The following is a 5,409-nucleotide window of genomic DNA, read 5'->3' on the forward strand; positions in this document are numbered from 1 at the left end:
GTGGAAGGCGTCTATGCTTTCGTCTGCCGGAAGACTTGTGCTAATAAAGTCTACTACTGCAGTGCAGACGTTTATCATATGCTATTTGTGACTCTATTAATCGTATTTTCTAAAAAGTAAATAAAAATCACTCCAAATTGCGCCACTCGATCCAAAATAGATGTGAGACTTGGTATTCCACAAATGAAAATTCAAAACCAAGCTTAGCTCACCAAATTATGTTGGAAGGTCATTAACCAAAAGGATGAACTTTGAGCTAGGTGCCTTGGCATTCCACCACTTGGAGAGGTTTTAGGAGCGTGATCATGAATCCATCAAATATTGAGGAATGTTACCAAATGCATTTCAAATCTTCATTCATTCTTCCGGATTGTATTTTCAATCTTCTAACTCTTGTTCCTTTCTCTTTATATAAGGATGCTTCTTCTTTTTTTCATTTTTGTCAATATTTTATTTTAATTAAATTAAGCTAATAAATAATTTTAAATTTTATTAAGATAATTTTATCAATATTTTATTTTTATCAATGTCATAAAAGATTGCAGTTAAAACTGCTAGGTCGGATATATGTGCTCAAGCAACTATATTACAGCCTAGTTGCTAGAACAAACATATGTGGATAAACCATTAAAATGTGCAAATCATTAAACTGTCAGAATCTTCCTCCTTTCAACATCATCCCAAATGTCATGCAACATGTCATGACATGCATATACATAGTTAGAATGATAAGCATGTAGGACATGCTAACGTACAATAACATAAAATAAAAGAATGGACCCTACGAATCCTACATGTATAAATCACACACCTTACACACATCTCATGCAAAAGTATATTCACAAATACCTTGTTTTCAAGTCTTATTTAAGCGGTATGGACCCTACGGATAGACTAATTACAATTCACAGATTAAATCAGACCTAAATGAAAATTTTCAGAAAATGGGCCCACACATCTGTGTGGCCCACTCAGCCTAATTGACCTTGACTGTGTGAACCACATGGTCTGGCACGTCGTTTGCTATTTTTCGAGATTTTCATTACACACCTGACCATTGTTCGATGCCAGCACCACAATAGCAATTTCAGTACCTAAAATAACACACCAAATAACAGATTAGAAACATAAATAAGAATTGATTAAAAATAATCAACCCTTGCTTCCTAGAAAATAAGCCAAAACAATAAGATATTCGCCCCCAAACAGTAAAAACATCCCTAAAGTCATTTAATCACTTACCCTTAAAGAATCCACAATTACTTACAGGAACTAGGTTGTTACAGGAATGATCATCTCAAAAGTTTCACCTAAAACAAATTGTACAACAACTCATTACAAACTCCAAACCAATTCAAACGAAAAACCAATATTCTCAAGAAATGAGCACAAACAACAAGATTAAAGGAAGAAAGGACGATTAGCAACTTAACTTTCCCTTTACCACAATTGGCTAAATAATGAAATCTGGAAAGAGCAAAGAAGTATAGAAATCAGCAAGAGGATGGTGAGGAATAAAATTTTGAAGGAAAAATTCCAAGAAGAAGAAAGATGAAAGCGAGAGAGAGAGAAGAAATTATTTTTGTATATTTCCATAACTGTCTTTCCTCCCACGGGTTGTCCAATAAAAAGAGAAATAACGACACCAGTAATAACATCCTAGTAAGAGCCAAATGCACCGTATTACTAACTATCTAAAACGCTCCGTTTAAGTACTAGTATACCCCCTTACACGCACCATTTTCATTAATCCTTACCCAAAACATACCGTTTCATTACAATAACTAAATTTAACAAAATTACAATTAGCAAACCGTTATTTGAATGTTGAGAAAAATTATCTCATATCAAGTACTCCCCTCTCGAATATGATCTTTGTCCTCAAGGATCGAATAGTGGATACTGCTGCTGAAACTCAGAAAACCTCTCCCACGTCGAGTCTTCCAGGAAAGTATTTTCCCATTCAACTAACACATTTGTGTCTACTTGATTACCTCATTTAACCATTCTTCTGTCAACAATTCGAACTGGTGTTTTGGTAATAGCTCAATCCGAGTCGATAGGAGGCAGTGTAGCAGAACTGGGAAGTGAGCCAATATATTTTTTAAGTTGTGAAACATGGAAAGTGGGATGTATACGAGCATCAGTTGGTAGGGTGAGAGTATAAGCAACTTGACCTCTTTTGGCTACCATAGGGTACGGGCTAAAATAATGAGAAGCAAGCTTCTGGTTACCTTATTTCCTAATGAAATGTTGTCTGTATGGTTGAAGATTAAGGTAGACCAAGTCCCCTACCTGAAATTCCCTCTCTGATCTCTTTTTATCAGCCATGTGTTTCATTCTATCTTAATCCCTTTTGAAATAAAACTTCAGCATATGTCAAGCTACTTCTCTCTACTAGAGGCTCCTGTCTACTACAGTAATTGGGAGGCCCCTGCCAAATAAGGTAAATGGTGTGGAGGTTCTTGACCATATAGAGCCTCATAAGGAGTAGTTCGTATGGTTGAGTGATAAGTGGTATTATACCACCACTCAACCAAGGAAAGCCATAGTGCGCATTCAGAAAGTCTCTCCCTAGACATGCATCTCAAATACCCTTAAAAGTATCTATTGAGCATTTTAGTCTGACCATCAATTTGGGGGTGGTAAGTAGTGGAGAAGTGAAGCTTAACCCCCAAATATTTAAATAGATATTGCCAAAATGAATTGATAAACACCTTGTCTCGATCAGAAATGATGTATTCTGAAACTCCATGTAACTTATAGATGTGCTCTAAATACTGCTAAGCCACAATGAGTACAGTAAAAGGATGAGATAAGCCAAGAAATAACCATTTATAATAAGCCTATCAACTACCACAAAAATAGTATCCTCCCCTTTCGATGATGGCAAACTTTCTACAAAATCTAAGCTTACACCTACCCAAGTACGATCAGGCACTGGTAAGGGTTGAAGTAGACTTGGGTATGCTAAACTGTCATATTTACATATTTGACAAATAGCACATTCTTTGACCCATCGCTTCACATATTTGGAAAGACCCTTCAAATAAACAAGTTCTAAGATTCTTTGTCTGGTTGTATGCACTCCTGAATATCCCCCAACATCCTCACTGTGAAACAAGCCAAAAAGTTTCTTCCTCAATTTTGGATCCTGACCAACTACCACATTTCATTTCTTTCTTAACACCCTGCTATGCCATGAGTATTTCGAATGTAGATGAGGGTACTTTTGTAGGTCCGAGCAAATCTACTGTAAAACAGGATTAGTAACACAATAATTCAAGATTTGTTCCCATACCTCAGACCAGGAAATACTTTCCTTGCATTGGAACAGTTGCCCTTCTTGTATATGATCCCTTTGAGACAATACACCAGCTACTATTTTTTGGCTTTCTTTTCTGTAAATGATAGAATAATCATACCCCAAGCATCTTTCCAGGACATTTCTGTTGATAAGGTGTAATAGTTTATTTGTGAGAAAGGAACCACAAGCTCTAGTGGTCAGTAAGGAACCACAGCTCTAGTGGTCAGTTTTGATAAAATGTCTGCTTACTAAATATGGATGTCATTTTTTAATAGCCAATAATACTATGAGCATTTCCTTGTCATAAATGGACAAGGACTGATGTTTGACTCCCAACCCTTTACTGAAGAAAGCAACAGGTCTCCCTTTTTTATTGCAAGACTGCCCCTATACCCTGACCACAAGTATCACTCTCCACACAAAACTCATCTCTAAAAGTAGGAAGAACCAACACAGGTTCTTGAGTCATTACTGCCTTGTGTTGATCAAAGGCTACCTGTTCTTTGTCAAACTAACTCCAAGGTGTCTTTTTTTAACAATGTTGTTAAGGTCTTGACAATAGTTTCATAGTGTTGAATGAACCTTCTGTAATAACCCGAGAGCCCCAGAAACCCTTGCAACTCTTTGATCGAAACAAGGGTAGGCCAATGAAGGACCCCATCAACTTTCAAGGGGTCCATTGAAACAGATCATTGGGATATAATATACCCTAGATATTTCACTTGTGTAGTGCCAAAACTACATTTTCCCTTGTTGGCATACAATTGGTGATATATTAGAATATTTAAGATGATACGGGGTTGCGCGCGGACCAAGATCGAGTTGCCAAGTCACGAGAAACTCCTACGAAAACCCTAAACAATCAGATCCGAAACGAAACAGAAAATTAAAAGATTAGATTTTTGAATTTTCAGATCTGAAATAAAATCCCCAAAACAGTAAAGAATCAAATAGAGAATAGAAATAAGTGTTAGGGTTCTTGAAACCCTCAAGGAGATTGTGATTCTGCCCAATTGAACACCAAGATAGTTTTCCCCCAAATTTCGACAATCTAATTTCACCCAAAAAGAGTATAGAAAAACCCTAGAAATTGGGGATTTTTGGGCTGATTCCTTAAGATAGAAAAAGGCTGAAAACACAATAAGAACAGAAAATAGATTAGATAATGATTCAGCACAAGTAGAAATAAAGAAAGAATTGACAGTAAGAAATTAAAAGATAAGTCCTAAGAAGCCTTGAAATCTCGAAAGATCTCACAACTTCCTTCAAACGGCTCTAATCTCCCCTCCAAAGAATATCAATGGCAAGAAGAAGGTTGAAGATGGCTCCCACAATCAAAAAGATTGTTAAAACAACTTCTAAAGAAAACTCAAGAGAAAATCCTTGAAGAACTCAAAGAGAATTTTCACTCAAATCAAATCTGAAATTTTCAATGTAATTGTAATGTAATGTAGGGTGGCTGGCCAAGCCATATAAATAGGCCTTTCAAATGTTTTCCTAATTTAATTAGAACACTAAAACTAAAACTAAAAAAAAAACTCCTAATTATTTTAATATGGAAATTCGGCCAAGGGTCTTTTATTTGGGACTCTTGGACTGAATATAAAAATTTAAACTAAGTAAAATAAATAAATAAATAAATAAAAATAAAACTTTACAACTTGGGCCACTTTGACAATTTGGCCTGATTTTCAACTAAGTATGGATGGATTTCTTGATTGGGCTGGGAATTTGCTTATTGGGCCTCGCCTTCAAGAATTTGGGCTTTTGTGACTCGTATCATTCCCCCCTTCCTCAAAAAGATTCGTCCTCGAATCTGAAAAATCAAATGAACTCGACTTTCCTCTATCGAACGGGAGTAATGGCAATTGAGTCCACTGAAAAGAATAGCCATGAAATAGTAAATAGCAACACAAACAAGCTTGTAGTCCAATTATAAGCATAATAGAACAGGTATAACGCATGTGAATGGACAGATTCAGATTACCATGCAAACAATCTAATTTACTCACCACTGCCTCGTCAAATATTTGAAACAAAGATGGACATGTTTTAAGGCATTCAGTCGTCTCACATTGTTCCCACAAACCATGAATAAATTG

General features: G+C 36.0%; 1 long non-coding RNA gene across 2 annotated transcripts; it reads right to left on the minus strand.

Moving 5' to 3' along the window:
• Nucleotides 1–650: 650 nt before the first annotated feature.
• LOC107913645 (uncharacterized) lies at nucleotides 651–4,070 on the minus strand. 2 transcript variants are annotated; one of them, XR_001688594.2, is made up of 3 exons: nucleotides 3,302–4,022; nucleotides 1,243–1,467; nucleotides 651–1,094 (listed from the first exon to the last, which is right to left on the minus strand). It is a non-coding gene; the product is annotated as an uncharacterized lncRNA (long non-coding RNA). The 2 variants fall into 2 exon arrangements; XR_001688593.2 differs by having other exon boundaries at nucleotides 1,243–4,070.
• Between the last annotated feature and the right edge of the window lie 1,339 nt (nucleotides 4,071–5,409).

The sequence above is a fragment of the Gossypium hirsutum genome, chromosome D10, assembly GCF_007990345.1.
Source record: "Gossypium hirsutum isolate 1008001.06 chromosome D10, Gossypium_hirsutum_v2.1, whole genome shotgun sequence".
NCBI classification, from domain to species: Eukaryota; Viridiplantae; Streptophyta; class Magnoliopsida; order Malvales; family Malvaceae; genus Gossypium; species Gossypium hirsutum.